Source organism: Bubalus kerabau, chromosome 3 (assembly GCF_029407905.1).
Source record: "Bubalus kerabau isolate K-KA32 ecotype Philippines breed swamp buffalo chromosome 3, PCC_UOA_SB_1v2, whole genome shotgun sequence".
In the NCBI taxonomy this organism is placed as follows: Eukaryota; Metazoa; Chordata; class Mammalia; order Artiodactyla; family Bovidae; genus Bubalus; species Bubalus kerabau.
The window spans coordinates 21,207,211-21,230,108 of record NC_073626.1 but is presented as its reverse complement, the minus strand read 5'-3'; the positions used below and the strand labels follow the sequence as shown (position 1 = coordinate 21,230,108).

Genomic DNA, 22,898 nt, shown 5'->3' with positions numbered 1-22,898 from the left:
AGCAAAATTAAAATCTAAAGGGGAGATTTTGAAGTTAGAAGTCATAACTTCTTCCTTGAAGTTATAATTAGCCCAGAAAAGGAGAAGAGGGATTCAGCTTATCTTAGAGGCTTCACAGCCACTGAAGCTGTTCAAAAATAAAAGGATCTCAGAAATAACTGAAAAAGCCAAATAGTTCTTTATGAAGCAAAAGATTCCCTATTATTTACCAAAAAAATCTAATACTAATTTTCATATGTATCTTTGGATGTCTCAGTGTCCTAGGTTGAGCCTTTAGAGACTAGATGCAATGAGCTTCAGTATACAAATGGAAAGGTTGACCTTGAAACAGTATAAATGGTATGACTGTTAAAACAGGAGAGAACATAGCTAAATCCACCAAATAGTGGATTTGATAATTTGGGAACATTTTGAATCAAGAATACACAGTAACCACAGAACCTGGGCCTCCTAATTTTACAGTTAAGAGGAAGAAGAAAGACAGTGGAAGGAGGCACGACCCCCTAGGCTTACTACCTCAAATACTGGGCACTAAGTATTTATAATTGATTAACTGGTTGAAGGTTAAGAAGGGAAAGTACATTAAAAGGATGGGGGCGGGGAGAGGTCAATACTTCAACGTGATCATAATCATGGCCCAAGTCCCTAGGTAAATTACAGCATCCAGGCTGGAGAGAAGGAAATGAAACTAGGAAGGGGCAGAGAAAATGGAGGGACACAGGGCCTGTGAATACTGTGATATGAGCTCAGGGGGGCTTAAAGAGCTATGTTAAAAAGTCGAGATGCCTCCCTGTTTGCCTTTCGTGGGTAATAGAGATTGCTGAAGAAAGAGCACTTTGAAAAATTTTACTTGATCTCTCTATAGTTCAAGCAGCTAGGAAAGATGATTGTACAACATGAGACAGCATGTGGTACTCAAAATCATCCTTGACCTGAGCTGTTGGCACTCTGCCTTTGATACCTGGAACATATCCACCTTCATTTCCCTTGGGATGAATTACTTTCCATAAGTTTCTTGACCCTTCATGCAAAACACCACCTGTAATTGAGTCTGTTTATATTTTAATGACTGACTGCTGACATTTCAAGCCCTGTCCTTTCCCCTTGTGCTTCCTATCTGGGCAAGCTAAATAAGCAAGCCTGGGTGCTTCCTCCCTTGGTGTTTGGGTAGAGGGTGTTCAAACCACACAATCTCTGGCTCACATGCATGAACCCCAATCCCAGTCCAACCCCATCCACCATACACCTGATATGGAAATCCCTCCCTGCTCTCTCTTGGGCTATTATCAGGCCAGTTTGGGAGCCTGCTGTGCTCTCCCCAGAAAGGTTTTATTTATGGACAATAAACCTTTTCATACTCTATTGGGGCATGTGGGGAGTCATCAGATTTGACATCTGAACCAAATTTTCAGTGGGGATGACCTACCTGCGTATGTGGGGGTGACCATAGCACCTCCACCCCAGACAGTCTTTGCATGAACTAAAGCTCAGGTTTCAACACATAAAGGTGTTAGGAATCAAATTGTTTCCCTGAAGAAATTCTGGTTCAACTACAAAACACCCTGCAAAATTAAAATCATGTATAGGTGGGACTTCCCTGGCTGTCCAGTGTTTAAAGACTGCACTTCCAATGCAGGGGTGTGGGTTCTATCCCTGCTTAGTCCGCATTCCACGCAGTGTGGCAAAAAAAAATCACATCTACTTGCTGCATTGAAACAAGATATAATGTTAAATGACATATAATTACTTTGCTCTCTGTGTGGCCTATCAGTGCTGGAGAGTGTTTATAGTTCAAGGTTTAAGAGATATAGCAAGACATTTTAAAAAAATTAATTACCTTTTTCTTCTATAAACTGCAATTATTAAAATTTAGTGGTGGTATATCTGTCCAGCTAATGGTAGAGAGTGGTTCCTAGGGAAAATTTATGACAAGACCAAAGTCAGAGCAGTTTCTCTTTCTCTGGATTTGTCCTTGGGGATGGTTTTGGGGGAGGGGGAGATGATATGAATGACCTCACAGTGTGATGGAACCTGTATTCTAGACCCTGTCTTGGACACACCTTTGTCTCAGATGGGCTCAGATGGGTGCCTGGGCCATGGATGAACTCACCCTTGAATAGGGGTGAGGGCATTCATCTCCATATTGGACTAGTGAGAAAGCATAAAGGCTCAAGATCCAGGTCCAAGAGAATTTATCCTTACTGAGGCCCCTGGGCAATGTAGTTCTGAGCAGATTACTTTGAGGCCAAGAGAAATCTGGAGCCACAGTTATGGCACTGCCCAAGAAGACCAGGAAACAAGGAGTGCATCTATTGATGAAGGAAGGTATTTTCAGGGGCCACTTCTTATTTGGTCCCTTTTCACTCCACCTCTAGGCAGTGTCCCATGCAGAAACTAATGGCCATACTTAGTTTAACTGAAGAAAATTTAAACAAGAGAGGAAACCAGCAAAGGAGAGTGGAACACTAGCATCTAACAATTGCAGGAAAACTACCACCTGGAGCCTGAAAGAGCAAGAGCAAAAGATAAATGTAATCATTTTCCATGGCTGCTGTAACAAATTGGTGCCTTAAAACAACATATCTATTTTCAAAGACTTGTAGTCCAGAAGTCTGAAATAAGTTTCACTGGGCCAAAATTGAGTTGTTGGCTGATCCACACTCCTGGAATCTCTAAGGGGAGAATTAACTGGGTGGGTAAAGCAGCATGTGAATTTAAGTAGAATCTTTTTAAATCAGTTCAGTTCATCACTCACTCAGTCATATCTGATTCTCTGAGATGCCATGGACTGCAGCATGCCAGGCTTCCCTGTCCATCACCTTCTGATGGAGCCTGCTCAAACTCATGTCAATCGAGTTGATGATGCCATCCGACCATCTCATCTTCTGTCATCCCCTTCTCCTGCCTTCAATCTTTCCCAGTGTCACAGTCTTTTCCAATGAGTCAGTTCTTTGCATCAGGTGGCCAAAGTATTGGAGCTTCAGCTTCAGCATCAGCCCTTCCAATGAATATTTCGGACTGCTTTCCTTTAGGACTGACTGATTTGATCTTTTTGCAGTCCAAGGGATTCTCAAGAGTCTTCTCCAACACCACAGTTTAAAAGCATCAATTCTTCGGCGCTCAGCTTTCTTTATGGTTCAACTCTGACATCCATACATGACTACTGGAAAAACCACAGCTTTGACTATGTTTTTAAATAAGAGAGAACTATTAGACTTGTTTGTATCGATGCTGTCCAGCCATCTCATCGTCTGACACCCCCTTCTCCTTCTGCCCTCAATCTTTCCCAGTATCAGGGATTTTTCCAATGAGTCATCTGTTTGCAATGTTCATGCAATGAACATGAATTTGGACAAATTCTGGGAGATGGTGAAGGACAGGGAGACCTGGTGTGCTGCAGCCCATGGGGTTGCAAAGCACTGGACACAACTGGGCGACTGACAACAGCAATTAGACTTGTTTACAGTGATAATGAGTCACTAGAAAAGGAGAGTCTGAAAAGTGAAAGGAATGTGAGAGTAAAGTCCTCAAGGAGGCAGAAAGAAATGGTATCTCTGACAGTGTTGGGATGGATAGTGGGTGTGGAACGTGTGAAGGACAGAAGCTTGTGGGTGGGGAGCAGATGGCAGGCACCTTTAAAAGGCAGAGGAGGAGGAGGACTTTTGGAACAAGAATTAAAAAGGGAAGGATAAGATCCACTAGTGGGAGAGGAGAAGCACACACAGCAGCTGCTGCATTACCCACACGCATGGGGATTCCTGCCTGCCAAGACCCCAAGATTTCAGATAAAAGGCAGAATGTTCGCTGGATGATTCACCCATGTGGATATTGATTCAACAAATATTTACTGAGCAACTACTCTGTCAGGCACATTGGTGCCACTTAGCATTAAATGGGAGAAGGCAATGGCACCCCACTCCAGTACTCTTGCCTGGAAAATTCCATGGATGGAGGAGCCTGGAAGGCTGCAGTCCATGGGGTCGCTGAGGGTCGGACACTTCACTTTCACTTTTCACTTTCATGCATTGGAGAAGGAAATGGCAACCCACTCCAGTGTTCTTGCCTGGAGAATCCCAGGGACGGGGGAGCCTGGTGGGCTGCTGTCTATGGGGTCACACAGAGTCGGACATGACTGAAGCAACTTAGCAGCAGCAGCATGAAATGAGACATGAAATAGAGCAGAAGTCTAAAAGCCAGATAGATGCCACAGTCATATACATAGGAGAGATCAGGAGAAGACTGAAATGTGGGAGAGCGTGAAGGTAAAACGTGTGTTCTCTAAGGAGCTGAGATTTACTTTAGTTTCAGAGGTACAGTGAAAAAAAATCTAGTAAGAAGATGGGTCCCAGGAAAAGGAATCAGTCAGCATTACAGATATAACAGTGGAGCTGAAAATTCATTTGAGCAGAGGTCAAAGGATGACTTGAACATGAGGTTGGAAGGTATTAGCTGGACACATTGTTCCAAAAAGAATGCTAGTATACATTTAAAAAAATTATTACAGAAAATTTCAAATAAACACAAAACAGAAAAGTGAACTCTGGTGTATTTTTCACCTAAACTAAACAATAATGAATATTTGCCAATCTTGTTTAGCAATCCCCCCCCGACTTTTTATTTAAAAATTTTTTCCTGGAATATTGTCTTGTTGTATGTATCTTTTGTATCTTGTTGTATGTATCTTTTGGGGCTTCCCTGGTGGTTTGGGGGTAAAGATCTGGCCTGCCAATGCAGGAGACACAGGTTCAACCCCTGGATGGGGAAGATCCCCTGGAGGAGGAAATAGCAACCCACTCCAGTATTCTGACATGGGAAATCCCATGGACAGAGGGCTACAGTCCATGGGGTTGCAAAGAGTCAGACACGGCTTAGTAACTAAACACCATCACCACTGAACCCATGTATCTTTTAACCAGTACAGTCTTTTTCTTCCTTTTAAACATAACCATAATGTCATTATCACAAGTAATAAAATTAACAGTAACTTTATAAAGTTGTTTTAACAGCAGACTGAACCATTTGCTAGGGTTTCCAAATAAAAACACTGGTATTTAGGAAGCCGGAAAAGAAATGCTTGAAACAGGGACAGGATTAGTTCTTTGATGGTACCATTAAAAATTATATTGGAAAATACTAACATGGGGAAGTTCAAGATAAATGTATATAGTAAATCTTTTGTTATATAAAACTAAAGCTTTTTAAATGTATACACAAAATCCATCTCCATATCTAGCATATGTAGATATATAGATATCAGAAGAAGAAGAAAAGGCTGAAAGAACATTTATTACGTTCAGGGATGATCCAAGTAATGCGATCAGTGTTTATTTTTTGGTTTTTATTCATGCTTTTCAGAGTGTGTTTGTGCATGTTAGGATGGGGTGGGGGGCGGGGGCGGCAGGGAGAACGTGGCCTGTTTAATGAAGCTGAATGAGTAGATAAGAAAGTGACTCATCTTCAATCTCAGTTCACGTATCAGGAAAGTAGATTTAACACAGTAGACGCCTAACACACCAGTTAAATGAACAAAATCTAACGGAAAAGGGTAAAAACTTCACTCTACTTTATCAATTTTCTGGAAAAAGAAGTGACAGAGATTCAGGCTAGGATACCTTCCCCAAATGAGACTCATTGGTATCGCCACAGCTCGTGGCATTGCATCGCCCACCACAACAGCCTTTAGAATCTTCAGCAGGAGACACGAAAGAGGGTTTTTTCAATGAGGGTGGGAATTGGCCCTAAGACTTCTGGGAAATAGAGTCTTAGCGCTGTGTCGACAGCGAGTCTCTGAGCTTTCTGGGAATTGTAGTTCTCAGATGTAGGACGAGCTCTTTGGCCGATCTAGCTTCAGAGCTTCCCCCAGGAAGCTGGAAGATGTCTTGGGGGCGGTTGAGACGGTCGCTGGCCCCCATCCAGTGGCTTCTAGGAGTAGCCGTCTCAGCTTTGTTACGGGAAATCTGGACACACAAAGGTCACCATGAAAGTCCAGGAGCACAGCGAAAGCGCGGAGCTCAGAGGCCTTTATCTCCGCGGTGGTCTTCGCACTCAAGCGCCTCCTTCTGGTCGAATGACGACAAGGAAGGCAGCTTGCCTCCGCGAGAGCCTTTCTCCCCATCCACCTACGGCGTTTCCAGAAATGGCCCACGCTGAGAGTCTGGATAGGGGCTCCGTGCAAGGACAGAGATTATTCTGAAGACATGCTTCAGTGTAAGTCGAGTCACGGTGATTTTGGCTGTACTGGAAGACCCTCCGCCTTTCCTTAGAATAAGACTCCCCAGATTACTCTTTAGACCCGACTTCCCCACCAGAAATTCCAAAAGTTTTGGATTCCACATTGACTTTACAGTTGCAAATTAATCATATCAGGTTTTCAACTTTTTAATGTTTTGTATGCATGTCTAACTCCTGAGTTAGCCTCTAACTAATTTAGTTAGTTCCTCTGCTTCATGCCCTACATAGTTTACATGAAAGTTAACTGGTTCCAAATAGGAAAAGGCTGTATATTGTCACCCTGTTTATTTAACTTCTATGCAGAGTACATCATGAGAAACGCTGGACTGGAAGAAACACAAGCTGGAATCAAGATTGCTGGGAGAAATATCAATAACCTCAGATATGCAGATGACACCACCCTTATGGCAGAAAGTGAAGAGGAACTAAAAGGCCTCTTGATGAAAGTGAAAGTGGAGAGTGAAAAAGTTGGCTTAAAGCTCAACATTCAGAAAACGAAGATCATGGCATCCGGTCCCATCACTTCATGGGAAATAGATGGGGAAACAGTGTCAGACTTTATTTTTCTGGGCTGCAAAATCACTACAGATGGTGACTGCAGCCATGAAATTAAAAGACACTTACTCCTTGGAAGGAAAGTTATGACCAACCTAGATAGCACATTCAAAAGCAGAGACATTACTTTGCCAACAAAGGTCCGTCTAGTCAAGGCTATGGTTTTTCCTGTGGTCATGTATGGATGTGAGAGTTGGACTGTGAAGAAGGCTGAGCGCCAAAGAATTGATGCTTTTGAACTGTGGTGTTGGAGAAGACTCTTGAGAGTCCCTTGGACTGCAAGGAGATCCAACCGGTCCTTTCTGAAGGAGATCAGCCCTGGGCTTTCTTTGGAAGGAATGATGCTAAAGCTGAAACTCCAGTACTTTGGCCACCTCATGCGAAGAGTTGACTCATTGGAAAAGACTCTGATGCTGGGGGGGCAGGAGGAGAAGGGGACGACAGAGAATGAGATGGCTGGATGGCATCACTGACTCGATGGACGTGAGTCTGAGTGAACTCCAGGAGTTTGTGATGGACAGGGAGGCCTGGCGTGCTGCGATTCACGGGGTCGCAAAGAGTCGGACACGACTGAGCGACTGATCTGATCTGATCTGATCTGAACAGCAATTAAGGAATTACTGGTCCCTGTTCTTCCTGCCCATATCTAGTCACCAATTTCATAGGATTGTTCCTTTAAATCCACTTGTTTAGTCGCTAAAGTTGTATCTGAGTTTTTGCAAGCCCATGGACCATAGGCTGCCAGGTTCCTTCTGTCCATGGGATTCCCCAAGCAAGAATACTGGAGTGGGTCGGTATTTCCTTCTCCAGGGGGGTCTTCCCAGCCCAGGAATGGAACCTGTGTCTCCTGTGTTGCAGGTGGAATCTTTACCCCTGAGCCACCTGAAAAGCCCAAGAGGTCCAGTAGTGGGGTCAAACCCTGATCTTTGGGTAAGCTGTTTAACATTCGTAAATTTCAGTTTCTTCATCCCATAATATGTTCAGTAAAATGACTCAAATGTGTGAAAAGAGCTGTTCTGGCACCCAGTAATTACTTGATTATGCAGTATACTCTGTCCTCTGCTCCTTCTAACCCAACTCCACCCCAAGAAGAATCTTCATATTTGCCTTTCTGAGACTTCCACTAAGAACTCAATATTTATTCACTGGGAAATACACTGTTTTCCAGGTGTTGTGGAGAACACATAATTTAATTTTTGTTAACAAAAGTGCACTGTATAATTACATGAAGGCCAATGGAGAAATAAATCTTAAATCTATCAAGCTTTCCTTAAAGAATGGACATTTTCTCCTCATCCAAATACAGTGTAAGCAAATGAGCACCTCACTTCACCTGAATGGTCACTTTGCATCTCTACCTGAATAACCATATGGCATACCACAATTTGTCATGATCTTGATCTTCTAGGCAACTTCTCCTTTCTCTAATGCTGATTTGTATTGTTTTCAGTTTTCTGTTTTATCATATCTTGTAAGCTGCCTTGAGTCATTTTTGATACACAGTAGAGTTAAAGTAGGTGACTATTGTCCAGGATGGCAGTCAGAATAAATATCTTCTTATTTTTTATAGTGATCATAGTTTTCCATTTCTGTGGAGTTACAGGTCCTTCAGGATTGAAATGAAAGACTACAGGCAGATATGAAGAAATAGAATGATAACGATTAGCATTTATTGAGCACTTATTATGTCAGGCACTGTTTTCATCACCTTATATGAATAAACCCACCTACTCCTTAAAACAGTCTCATGAAGTGGAGAGCTAAGAGGCCAACATCCTAGGTGCTCTGAAGGAGAGCCAGTCCCAAGGCTCAATGTATATAATTAAAGATCAAACAAAAATGACCAAAGACTCATGAGGTTATCTTACCATTCAAAAGATTAAAGCAAATGCACCATTAAATTAAACCCTCTCAATTTAAGTTAAAACTAGAATCCACTAGTTGGGTAGATGGGGCTTCAAAAGATTTAAGACAATTTCTAACTTCAAAAAATTTCAAAGCACTTGACAGAACCAGAGAACAGAATAAGAACATATATAATACAGCAGAATGATGCAAACCATCACTGTAAAAGACTTCTAAGAAGGTGGGCAATTGAAAGTATCACAGTGAAGGCAGGATGTGAGCAGGGCTTTTATAAAAGATTTCTGGAGATGTTAATACAAGGAAGAAAGCAGGACATGTAAAAGAATGCCATGGAATAATCTGAAAGGAAGCCAAGTGTGAAGAGAAAGGCTGTGGCAGAGACAAAGGGTAGGGCCACCCAGTTGTACTGGGGAGTAATGAAAATAAATAAATAGATCCAACTGTGGAAGGTCTTCAAGTTAAAGCAGTTTGAACTTTTTCCTGGGGATAATGGGAAACTAGATTCTTTCTGAGCTAAGTGATAGTTTAGTAAAACAGCTAGATAAAGACACAGAGATAAGAGCAGCAACAGTGTGTTCACATTGGTAACCTAGGTCCAAACTACCAAGGAGTTAGCAGCAGCAGTAGAAACACAGAGAAAGAAGTCAACTATTAGGCCATTTCAAATAAACCCTAGCAGGCTGATTACCCATGATAGAGAGGAATCGGTAAGCAATAATTACGGGGTATTTAGCGACCACTCAGCACTGTGGGATGTTTTGTAGGGATCTAAAATAAGATTTTTGTCTTTAAGAAGCTTACAATCTAATTGAATAACCATAAGTACTATAAGCCAATAAAATGAAATTATTCTGGCTCAACTCTTGCCCCAAAGTCACAGAGCCAATCACTGTTAATCAGAGAAGTGCTGGGAGGCAGAAAAATTTGTGGATCAGCACAGAATCATGGATCCCAGAGGCTCAAATTTTAAGGCATAAGAGTAGCCAAAAGTGCCAATTCTGCAATGTGAAGTAGGAAAAGGAATGAGAGGTAGGCGCTGCATTTGTCCTCGATAGATCAGCTTTACAAGATTGGTAAGAGTCAGAACCAGAGGGTATACATTTCATGAAGTGTGTAAACAAAAAATGTTTTTAATATAGGGCAGCATTTTTTTTAAAAAGATAATGTAGGAACTAAATATAAGATTTTTAGGACATTTTTGGTCAGGATAAGATAAAATAATACTAGGATTAATTAGGCACATTAGTAGAACTATGGGTTATACTTTGAGGAAAATATGGTGTAGCCAAAAAGGTAAGGGAGGAAGGAATAGAAAAACTGTCCTTTAAGTCCAGAGATTGAATTTGCCTTATTATTGTCATCCCCAAAATGGGTAGATTTTTGTTCTGAAGCCAGCTTCTCTTCTGCTACTAGAGCCAGCAAGCCTGAAAACATCCACACACAGGATTTCCTCTTTTAAGTAAAGGGGCTGATGTGGTTGGGAAAGAAAAGGGTTCACTGGTTGTTCAGGGACTAAAGCTCCATGGAAGAGATAAGGTGAAGGACTGAAAGGTATAAGGTAGTGAGGTATATTCTAAGACTGGAACCCTCCAAAATATTAGACTGAATATCTAAGGTTTTTAAAGTTCATCCCCCCCTTGTTGAAATGACCACTCATCTGACCACTTAGTTTCCATGAAGGAAGGAAGGCTAGCTTGAAACTGGCTTATAGCTAGTGGAAAAGGAAAATTCAAACAAGTATATATTTCTCTTCAGCTATAGGAGGTTATGCTATGTGCTCTTATGCCAAGATTAGTGAAAGCTCAGATATTACTCTTTAGTGTGAAGTTGCTGATGTCTAATAAGAGTTGAACTCTGACTGAAGGCTTTCTCACAGCTATTACACTTGAAAGGCCTCTCTCCGGTATGAGTTCTCTGGTGAATAATAAGGGAGGAGCTCCGACTAAAGCCCTTGCCACACACTCTACACTCATGGGGCTTTTCTCCAGTGTGGATTCTCTGATGTTCAGCAAGGGATGAGCTTCGACTGAATACTTTTCCACAGTCATTGCATTCATAGGGGTTCTCTCCAGTGTGTGTTCTCTGATGTTCAATAAGAGATGAGATCCAACTGTAAGCTTTTCCACATTCACTGCATTCATAGGGATTCTCTCCAGTGTGTATTCGTTGATGCTGAATTATAGTTGAACGGTCACTGAAGGCTTTCCCACATTCATTACACTTGTAAGGTTTTTCTTGAGTATGAGTTCGCTGATGTTGATTAAGGTTAGTGCTTCGGCTAAAGGCTTTTCCACATTCACTACATTCATATGGTTTTTCTCCAGTATGGATCCTCTGATGTAGACTAAGGTGTGTACTCCGGCTAAAAGCTTTTCCACATTCAGGGCATTCGTAAGGTTTCTCTCCAGTGTGAGTTCTTTGATGTTCAATAAGGTGTGTGCTTCGGCTAAAAGTTTTCCCACATTCATTGCATTCAAAAGGCTTTTCTCCGCTATGAATTCTCCTGTGGACAATGAGGTCTGATTCATAACTAAAGGCTTTACCACATTCATTGCATTTACAAGGCTTCCTTTGCATAAAGAGTTTTTGGTGTTTGATTAAATCTGAATTATCTTTGGAGTTTTTCCTAGATTTGGGGGACCTAGCTCCCTTTGGAATTCTCTGCTGTGTATTAAATTTTGAGCTTAGATTAAATTTACTGTATTCAGGGCCTCTCTCCTTAGTGAAAATCTCCTTGAGAGACAGTGACACTTTTCTGATCCCTGTTTTCTCAAAAGAAGATTTCTTCTGTACCAGACATTTTGTCTGCCTTGATAATTGGCCCTCACTTTTACAGGCTTCTTCATCCATAGGATGCTGGGCAGTATTCCCTCGAAGACTTTCCATTGCTGACCCTGAAAGCTCTAGTTCTTCCAAAACAGCCTGATTGGTGGTGATGCTTTGGTTCAGTTCAAATCTTCCCTATCTGAAAGACATTTAAAGTACAAATGTCACCTGCCTCTAGTGTGGAGAACAAGGAAAATAAACCACCAGAAATAAAAGACAACTAATTCATGCACACTAGCAACTTTATATGGGGAGAAAGTTAAAACGGACAATGAAAGAGAAGTGAATAAGGCCAGAAGAGATAACAGAGTTCTCACAGTGGATGCAAAGAGACATCAAGAAATACAAGTAGTGGACTGGGTAATATGTTCAGCCCCCCAAAATGAAAATGAGCAGACATACCAATTGATGAGTAGAGAATAAGGGATTAGAAAGTAAATTAGCTATTAGCTAATTGAGCTAATAGCTCATTTATAAAGTAAATGAGCTATTAGCTATTTAGCCAGTTACTTTTGGTAAATGAGAGAAAGGAAAGGGATGAGAAGAGTGAAGACTTTCAAATGTAGAAAGATAACCACCCTCCTTAAAGCAAAAATTGAAAAGACTCTGTCAAGGTTGGATGCAACCATTTTCTTGGCAACGAGAGAGAACAAAATTTCAGAAATGCTAATGATTACACCGCTATCCCCACTGAATCCACCAACCCTTCTTCCAACTAGTTTAGGTACTCTTCTAAACAAGTCTACAACCCCAAATTTCAGAGGTTTAACAACACTTCCCAAGGATCTCATCTTAACAGATCTTAGAGTTCATTGAGGCCAACTTGCTCATTGGACAGGAAACACTGAGTAACTTAAGTCACCCAGCAAATTATAAGAACTTAGACTAGAACTCATGTCTCCTAAATTTCAAATTGGTGGTTTTTCATAATACTACTCACCTAAACAGATATTTTTGGTCAGTCCCCTCTTCAGTTCCCTGAAGATCCAGTATGTATAGTTGTTCTTCCTCCAACTGGGTGATCATGTCCAGTTCACATGCTGGGATTCTGCTGATGAGAAGTGATTTAACACAAGGCTATTGGTGCTGGAAACACAGGGCTATTGAGAGCTCAACATTAATGCTTTGATCTATAGAAAAGATAGTGTGAAATTTCACAAGGCTGTGGCAGGAAGCACTGGAGAAAATGCATATCTCAAAATTCTGGGTTAAAATTGGTTCCAAAAGAAAGGCTATGCACATAGCCATCAGAATCACTTACGGAACTTGTTACTCTAGATAATGGGCATTACCTCAGACCTAGAGAGTATGTAGTAAGTTCACATGACTTGACAAGTTGTATTGTCCAACACGAACCTTAGAAGAAACACTCTAGGTTGCCTGAAAAATGTGCTCACTGGGACTAGCCTTCCTACAAATATTCTTCTCAGAGCTAGAGGATCTAAAACATAAACTCAGTCTCCCATAAGACAGGTGGTTTCTTTCTCCTGCTGGAAGGTCTAATACATGTCAAGGATCTTGTTTCCAAGTATTAGGTAACTGCATTCCCAGATGACACCTTTAAAAAGCTGGCACCCCACATTCAGACTGTACCAAACAGTCTGTTTATCTTCCTACTCGCAAGGTTGTTCTTACATTTTGCTTATAAGAAGGAAGAACAGCAAGGCCTTCACCGAGAATACTGACCTACACTGAATATCTAGCAGAGCATCCTGGCTCTAGCAGTAAAATGGGGAAGATATGGGAATCTGTGCCTATTCTTCTGAAAGCCCTTCTCTGAACTTTTGAGTTTCCCCATTGAAGCTTTTTCCTTAACCCGTTCTCTTATAAATTTATCCAGAGCCCTTGGGTATGACAGTAAGCAACAAACTGTATAATAGTTGCCCTAATGGTTCTGCTCACAGCACTATTTGAGATCCACTAGGTTAGGAGCATATCTGGTTTCAAAAGTCTTGCCTTTCTCAGAGACTGGGAACCTTCCAGATGTTGAGGTGAACCTTGGAAGATGTTCATCAAGAAGCCATCCATGGAGAACCTCAAGAGCAACATGATGCTGCTGCTGTCTGTGTCCAGCTTTGCCAAGAACATTCCTTTCAACTGGAAACAGGGAATGCAAGACCCTACCACTGAGTTGATTGATAAGTAAGAATTTCTAATTTATTTAGAACCTTGGAATAAAATCCAGTTGCATACTTTGTAGTACTAATATTTCTTAGTAGGAATATGCCTAACTGCTTAGGTTGGCTGGCCTACATTCTTGCAGCCCAGATCCTTAAGTTACTCTCCCATTATTCTGTAGGCAGTTTTGAGAATTTGTGAGCATTTTTTGTTTGTTTTGGTTGGAATGTTGATTTCATGGTGTTATTAGAATCAGAATGATCTCTGTTCATTTCCAAGGCAAACCATTCAATATCACAGTAATCCAAGTCTATGCCCCAACCAGTAACGCTGAAGAAGCTGAAGTTGAACGGTTCTATGAAGACCTACAAGACCTTTTAGAACTAACACCCCAAAAGATGTCCTTTTCATTATAGGGGACTGGAATGCAAAAGTAGGAAGTCAAGAAACACCTGGAGTAACAGGCAAATTTGGCCTTGGAATACGGAATGAAGCAGGGCAAAGACTAATACAGTTTTGCCAAGAGAATGCACTGGTCATAGCAAACACCCTTTTCCAACAACACAAGAGAAGACTCAACACATAGACATCACCAGATGGTCAACACTGAAATCAGATTGATTATATTCTTTGCAGCCAAAGATGGAGAAGCTCTATACAGTCAGCAAAAACAAGACTCGGAGCTGACTGTGGCTCAGATCATGAACTCCTTATTGCCAAATTCAGACTGAAATTGAAGAAAGCAGGGAAAACCATTAGACCATTCAGGTATGACCTAAATCAAATCCCTTATGATTATACAGTGGAAGTGAGAAATAGATATAGGGCCTAGAACTGATAGATAGAGTGCCTGATGAACTATGGATGGAGGTTTGTGACATTGTACAGGAGACAGGGATCAAGACCCCATGAAAAAGAAATGCAAAAAAGCAAAATGGCTGAGGAGGCCTTACAAATAGCTGTGAAAAGAAGGGAAGCTAGAAGCAAAGGAAAAAAGGAAAGATATACCCATTTGAATGCAGAGCTCCAAAGAATAGCAAGGAGAGATAAGAAAGCCTTCCTCAGTGACCAATGCAAAGAAATAGAGAAAAACAACAGAATGGGAAAGATTAGAGATCTCTTCAAGAAAATTAGAGATACCAAGGGAACATTTCATGCAAAGATGGGCTTAATAAAGGACAGAAATGGTATGGACCTAACAGAAGCAGAAGATATTAAGAAGAGATGGCAAGAATACACAGAAGAACTGTACAAAAAAGATCTTCACGACTCAGATAATCATGACGATATGATCACTCACTCACCTGGAGCCAGACATCCTGGAATGCGAAGTCAAGTGGGCCTTAGGAAGCATCACTACGAACAAAGCTAGTGCAGGTGATGGAATTCCAGTTGACCTATTCCAAATCCTGAAAGATGATGTTGTTAAAGTGCTGCACTCAATATGCCAGCAAATTTGGAAAACAGCAGTGGCCACAGGACTGGAAAAGGTCAGTTTTCATTCTAATCCCAAAGAAAGGCAATGCCAAAGAATGCTCAAACTACCGCACAGTTGCACTCATCTCACACGCTAGTAAAGTAATGCTCAAAATTCTCCAAGCCAGGCTTCAGCAATACATGAACCATGAACTTCTAGATGTTCAAGCTGATTTTAGAAAAGGCAGAGGAACCAGAGATCAAATTGCCAACATCTGCTGGATCATGGAAAAGCAAGAGAGTTCCAGAGAAACATCTATTTCTGCTTTATTTACTATGCCAAAGCCTTTGACTGTGGATCACAATAAACTGTGGAAAATTCTTCAAGAGATGGGAATACCAGACCACCTGACCTGCCTCTTGAGAAACCTATATGCAGGTCAGGAAGCAACAGTTAGAACTGGACATGGAACAACAGACTGGTTCCAAATAGGAAAAGGAGTATGTCAAGGCTATATATTGTCACCCTGCTTATTTAACTTATATGCAGAGTACATTATGAGGAAATGCTAGGCTGGAGGAAGAACAAGCTGGACTCAAGATTGCCAGGAGAAATATCAATAACCTCAGATATGCAGATGACACCACCCTTATGGGAGAAAGTGAAGAGGAACTAAAAAGCCTCTTCATGAAAGTGAAAGAAGATAGTGAAAAAGTTGGCTTAAAGCTCAACATTCAGAAAACTAAGATCATGGCACCTGGTCCCATAACTTCTATGGGAAATAGATGGGGAAACAGTGCAAACAGTGTCAGACTTTATTTTGGGGGGCTCCAAAATCACTGCAGATGGTGATTGCAGCCATGAAATTTAAAGACGCTTACTCCTTGGAAGGAAATTTATGACCAACCTAGATAGCATATTCAAAAGCAGAGACATTACTTTGCCAATAAAGGTCCATCTAGTCAAGGCTATGGTTTTTCCAGTGGTCATGTATGGATGTGAGAGTTGGAGTGTGAAGAAAGCTGAGCGCCAAAGAATTGATGCTTTTGAACTGTGGTATTGGAGAAGACTCTTGAGAGTCTCTTGGACTGCAAGGAGATCCAACCAGTCCATTCTAAGGGAGATCAGTCCTGGGTGTTTATTGGAAGGACTGATGCTAAAGCTGAAACTCCAATACTTTGGCCACCTCATGTGAAGAGTTGACTCATTGGAAAAGACTCTGATGCTGGGAGGGATTGGGGGCAGGAGGAGAAGGGGATGACAGAGGATGAGATGGCTGGATGGCATTACCGACTCGATGGACATGTGTTTGAGTGAACTCCGGGAATTGGTGATTGACAGGGAGGTCTGGCGTGCTGCAATTCATGGGGTCGCAAAGAGTCGGACACGACTGAGCTACTGAACTGAATTGAACTGAATGATGATGGCTATTTCTGCAAAAACAAAGAATGTTCCTTATCCTGCCAGACTTAAAAAAAATTTGTTAATGGTTATGTGAGGCTGGAATGCAGCACTACTTTTCATGTAAATACAAAGTATTTTGTAGAAATTTGCTATGTAGTGCAAAATCAAGGAAATATGTCTTTCTCTTTGAATGATACTAGGAATTGTTCACCGTTTTAGGAAAATCAAACCACTTATGGTATTAGATTCCTAACTACAACATTCACATATCAGCCTGGATTCATAGCTGTTGCATCCAGTGATTCTATGTATAGGTACAATAGTCTGTTTTATCCAATCATTTACATGCTGAGATACATATTATTCTAAATTAGTTTCTTTTTTTTCTCCTTTTTATTACAATTAAAGTAATATAGTGATATTATATCTGTAGGTAGTTAATATTACCTATGAATTTTATTTCGAGATAATACAAGGGACAGTAGGTCTTAAAGGTAGAGAATTACTTCTCCAGTGCAATGGAACTAAAGTATTAACAGTTACACAATTGATAAATAGCGAATTTCTCAGGCAGTAAAATGCAAAGCCTCTAAATCCTCTAAAGCAAAGTCCTCATCCCCAACAGAAGTCCTTGAAGATCTGAAAACATTCACACTCCATATAGGTGACATAGGTACAATGGGACTTTTGTATATAGTGGGATATTATTATATTTTTACATGTTACAGTCCACCTTGGAGAAGGATTACTTTTGATAAAATGTTCAGGGTTTTGGAGACAAAGGGAAACCAGGAAGATCTGAATTTGAAGACAGTTATAAACTGACTCACTGGAACTCTTAAAACATAGAATACCTAAAAATAGGCAGAATGTCCTGAACAGAGAAAGAACTAGAACAGAGTTCAAAGGAGAGAGCCAATTTTGAGGGTTTATTTTCATGCTTATTAATACTTGATGACTGGTACAATATGCCAGTTTGATATAAGATTATCTCTAATTTAACTAATGTGTATATAGTGTACAGTATAAGAGCCTCCCTGCCCCTCCCCCAATACAGTTGTTTTGGCATTTCAAATAAGCTCCTGACATGTGTAACTGTTATTATATATTGTTTGTGTATGTGACACCTACGACAGACACATAGAAACCACACTGAAGAAAATTTCTACGTTAAAAAAAAAAAAAAAGAATAGCTCTTCTCCTGGTGCTTTGCTTTCTGGTACCGTACTGACTACTTCCCAGAGCCTTTGCCAATGCACCAGAGTTAGCCTCAGCAGCCTCCATTCAACTCTAGAACAGAGATGGTCAAGTCTCCAGGCCTATCACAAGATGCTCTTCAGACAACAGTGTCCATAAAGATTGGCTCAAAGTCACAACAGATTCACAGAATTTGATATACAGAATTTGTCAGTACCTCTAACAAATAACACCTGCTGTGTTCAAGCATCAACCCTCATCTTCAGAATCATTGAAAAATACTACTGCTCTCAAGTTCGGTAATTTCAAGTAAGGTACTTAGTCTCTATGTGCTTCGCTTTTCTTATCTGTAAATGAGGATAATATAGTACATCTCATGGGGTTAAAGCAAGGATTAAATGAGTTAATTCTGCAAAAACTCTTAGTGCCTAGCACCCGCTAAACATCTTGGAAACACCCCCAATACAGAAGCCCTTCCTCGCCCAGCTAGAACGGAGCAGAACGCAACTCTGATCATTTCCATCTCCCAGAGGCTCACCCGGAGAGCATCACCCACTGTCACTGCAGCCGAAGAACTAGGCTGTGCCCACCCGGGAGGCGAGATACCGTGCCGAGTCCCAACAGCGGAGGCACCTCTCGGCCGGATCTGCGGACAGGCCACCCCCAGGCCACTCGCTGGTATTCCCCGCGAGACCTGTTTCGGCACGACCACTTCAGAATCTCCAGGCCCACCCGTCCAGGACCCAGGACCCAGGACCCTGCGTGCCCCACTCACCGGCCGTCTCTAGCCGAGCGCCGGGACACACCCTGGCCCGGACCCTGGCTTGGACGGAACCTGAGTGCGCGGAGCTAGAGGAAGCCGGAAGGATTAATGAGAAGCCCTTGAGTCGAACTCTGGGTCTCACCAAGTTTCCCGAGGTCACTGACACTCTTCCACTCAGACTCGTGTGCTGCTCAGTATGGAGAGCCAGTCATTGCCTGATTAACCGCCCAGCCCTAGTTCTCCTGGAGCAGATGACCTGTTAGAAGACAGAGATGCTAAGAAGAATAGGAAGCATACCAACGGCCGTGGCTCCGCGCCTGCGCCGCAAGGTCCTGAACCGCCAAGCTATGCTCAGACGTTCTTGGAGATTATTGCAGAGCACCTTCCCTGGTGAGACACTGAGATTGAGAACTTGACACTAAAGGCCCAGAAAGCGGGTCTTCGAAAGATCCTGAAGGTCTTAATACAAAGTATAACCTGGTTCATATTTTTAAACAACATACTGCAGAACTGATTAAAATACAGATTCACATGCTTCCCTACTCGTTGGCTTGAGGAAAGTCTGAGACACATTGCATGTTCAGCAGTCATCCCAGATAATTCTAATACAGGTGATGCTCGGCCCATCTCTGTGAGTAACAGGCCCCACCCCACTCCCCCTCCCCGACCCCCCCCCTCCCCGCCTCCAACACACACACATTCTAGATGCTTAAATGCAATTAAACGCAGGACAGGTCCCCAAAATTACACCAAGAGATGTAAAGGTTAAAAAAATTAGGAAGCCACTCTAGTCATGAATATTTTTTTTACCTGTGTTTTATCCTAAGAGTTTTATAGTTTTGCTCATAAAGTTAGATCTTTGGAGCATGTTAAATTATTTTTTATATTTTAGATTTAAGGGACTAGATCTGATAGAGTGCCTGATGAACTATGGATGGAGGTTCGTGACATTGTACAGGAGACAGGAATCAAGACCATCCTCATGAAAAAGAAATGCAAAAAAGCAAAATGGCTGTCTAAGGGAAGCAAGAAACAAAGGAGAAAAGGAAAGATATACCCATTTGAATGCAGAGTTCCAAAGAATAGCAAAGAGAGATAAAGAAAGCCTTCCTCAGCGATCAATGCAAAGAAATAGAGGAAAACAACAGAATGGGAAAGACTAGAGATCTCTTCAAGAAAATTAGAGATACCAAGGGAACATTTCATGCAAATATGGGCTCAATAAAGGACAGAAATGGTAGGGACCTAACAGAAGCAGCAGATATTAAGAAGAGATGGCAAGAATACACAGAAGAACTGTACAAAAAAGATCTTCACAACCCAGATAATCACGATGGTGTGATCACTCACCTAGAGCCAGACATCCTGGAATGCGAAGTCAAGTGGGCCTTAGGAAGCATCACTACGAACAAAGCTAGTGCAGGTGATGGAATTCCAGTTGAGCTATTTCAAATCTGAAAGATGTTGCTGTGAAAGTGCAGCACTCAATATGCCAGCACATTTGGAAAACTCAGCAGTGGCCACAGGACTGGAAAAGGTCAGTTTTCATTCCAATCCCAAAGAAAGGCAATGCCAAAGAATGCTCAAACTACCACACAACTGCATTCATCTCACACACTAGTAAAGTAATGCTCAAAATTCTCCAAGCCAGGCTTCAGCAGTATGTGAACCGTGAACTTCCAGATGTTCAAGCTGGTTTTAGAAAAAGCAAAGGAATCAGAGATCAAATTGCCAACATCCTCTGGGTCATGGAAAAAGGAAGAGAGTTCCAGAGAAACATCTATTTCTGCTTTATTTACTATGCCAAAGCCTTTGACTGTGGATCACAATAAACTGTGGAAAATTCTGAAAGAGATGGGAATACCAGACCACCTGACCTGCCTTTTGAGAAACCTGTATGCAGGTCAGGAAGCAACAGTTAGAACTAGACATGAAACAACAGACTGGTTCCAAATAGGTAAAGGAGTATGTCAAAGCTGTATATTGTCACCCTGCTTATTTAACTTATATGCAGAGTACATCATGAGAAATGCTGGGCTGGATGATGCACAAGCTGGAATCAAGATTGTTGGGTGAAATATCAACAACTTTAGATATGCAGATGACACCACCCTTATGGCAGAAAGTGAAGAAGAACTGAAGAGCCTCTTGATGAAAGTGAAAGAGGAGAGTGAAAAAGTTGGTTTAAACCTCAACATTCAGAAAACTAAGATCATGGCATCTGGTCCAGTAGATGGGGAAACAGTAGAAACAGTGGCTGACTTTATTTTTCTGGGCTCCAAAATCACTGCAGATGGTAATTGCTGCCATGAAATTAAAAGACACTTACTCCTTGGAAGGAAAGTTATGACCAACCTAGAAAGCATATTCAAAAGCAGAGACATCACTTTGCCAACAAACATCCGTCTAGTCAAGGCTATGGTTTTTCCAGTGGTCATCTATGGATGTGACAGTTGGACTGAGAAGGAAGCTGAGTGCCGAAGAATTGATGCTTTTGAACTGTGGTGTTGGAGAAGACTCTTTAGAGTCTCTTGGACTGCAAGGAGATCCAACCGGTCCATCCTAAAGGAGATCAGTCCTGGGTGTTCATTTTAAGGACTGATGCTAAAGCTGAAACTCCAATACTTTGGCCACCTCATGTGAAGAGTTGACTCATTGGAAAAGACTCTGATGCTGGGAGGGATTGGGGGCAGGAGGAGAAGGGGATGACAGAGGATGAGATGGCTGGATGGCATCACTGACTCGATGGACATGAGTTTGAGTGAACTCCGGGAGTTGGTGATTGACAGGGAGGTCTGTCATGCTGTGATTCATGCGGTCGAAAAGAGTCAGACATGACTGAGCAACTGAACTGAACTGAACTGAACTTTCTATTTCTGTAGAAAAACATTGCTGGTATTTTGACAGGGACTATATTGAACTTGCTTTGAGTAGTGTTGCCAACTTAACAATCCGTTCAGTTCTGTCACTCAGTCATGTCCGACTCTGCGACCCCATGGATTGCAGCACACCAGGCCTCCCTGTCCATCACCAACTCCCGGAGTTTACCCAAACTCATGTCCACTGAGTCTGTGACGCCATCCAACCATCTCATCCTCTGTCGTCCCCTTCTCCTCTTTCCTTTGATCTTTCCTAGCATCAGGGTCTTTTCCAATGAGTCAGTTCCTCGCATCAGGTGGCCAAGGCATTGGCGTTTCAGCTTCAGCATCAATCCTACCAATGAATATTCAGGACTGATCTCCTTTAGAATGGACTGGTTGGATCTCCTTGCAGTCCAAGGGATTCTCAAGAGTCTTCTCCAGCACCACAGTTCAAAAGCATCAATTCTTCAGCGCTCAGCTTTCTTTATAGTCCAACTCTAACATCCATTCATGACCACTGGAAAAATCATAGCCTTGACTAGACAGACCTTTGTTGGCAAAGTAATGTCTCTGCTTTTTAATATTGTCTTCTAATCCATGAACATGGTATGTCTTTTCATTTACTTAGATCTTTCATTTCTTTCAGCAATGTTTTGTAGTATTTGATGTATAAATCTTTTGCTTCCTTGGGTAAATTGATTGTTAGGTATTTTATTATTTTTGATGCTATTGCAAATCAAATTCTTTAATGAATAAAGTAATCAGACAGATTAGTTTTTTAAAAATGGAGAATTTGAGCAACAGTATGAACCAATTAGACCTAACAAAATATGCATAGAACATTTCATTCAACAAGAGCAGAATACATGTTTTTCTGAAGTTAACATGCAACATTCTCCAGGATAGACCATATGTTAGACCACAGTAAAAATGTTAATAATTTTTAAAAGATTAATATCATACACAGTATCTTTTCTGATCAAAATATAATATAACTAAAATAAAAAGCAGAAGGAAAGCTGGAAAATTCACAACTATATGGAAAGTAAATAGAACGAGGAAAAGTGGAAGCAGTGGCAAAATTTATTTTCATGGGCTGCAAAATCACTGTGAATTGTGGCTATAGCCATGAAATTGCTCCTTGGAAGGAAAGCTATGGCAAACCTAGACAGCATATTAACAAGCAGAAACATCACTCTGCCAACAAAAGTCTGTATAGTCAAAACTATGGTTTTTCCAGTAGTCATGTATGTATGTTACAGTTGGATCATAAAGAAGGCTGACTGCTGAAGAATTGGTGCTTTTGAATTATGGTGCTGGAGAAGACTCTTGTGAGCCCTGTGGACAGCAAGGAGATCAAGCCAGTCAATCCTAAAGGAAATCAACCCTAAATATTCATTGAAAGAACTGATGCTGAAGCTGAAGCTCCAACACTTTGGCCACCTGATGCGAAGAGCAGACTCATTGGAATAGACCCTGAGGCTGGGAAAGATTGAAGGCAAAATAAGAAAGAGGCAGAAGAGGATGAGCCGGTTGGATGGCATCACCGACTCAATGGACATGAATTTGGATAAATTCTGGGAAACAGTGGATGACGGAGAAGCCTGGCATGCTGCAGTCCAGGGGGTTGCAAAGAGTTGGACATGACTCAGCAACTGAA

General features: G+C 41.6%; 1 long non-coding RNA gene across 2 annotated transcripts in view; it reads right to left on the bottom strand.

Moving 5' to 3' along the window:
- LOC129645618 (uncharacterized) overlaps positions 1–22,898 on the bottom strand; it is a 40,130-nt gene that overhangs the window by 4,323 nt on the left and 12,909 nt on the right. Inside the window, exons 1-3 of one of the 2 annotated variants that reach the window (XR_008711446.1) lie at positions 18,390–18,469; positions 12,419–12,529; positions 11,481–11,617 (exon numbers count right to left, since the gene is read on the bottom strand). This is a non-coding gene — a long non-coding RNA (uncharacterized LOC129645618). Of the gene's footprint in view, positions 1–11,480; positions 11,618–12,418; positions 12,530–18,389; positions 18,470–22,898 lie in introns of those variants that run through there. The other variant, XR_008711447.1, reaches the window with a different exon arrangement.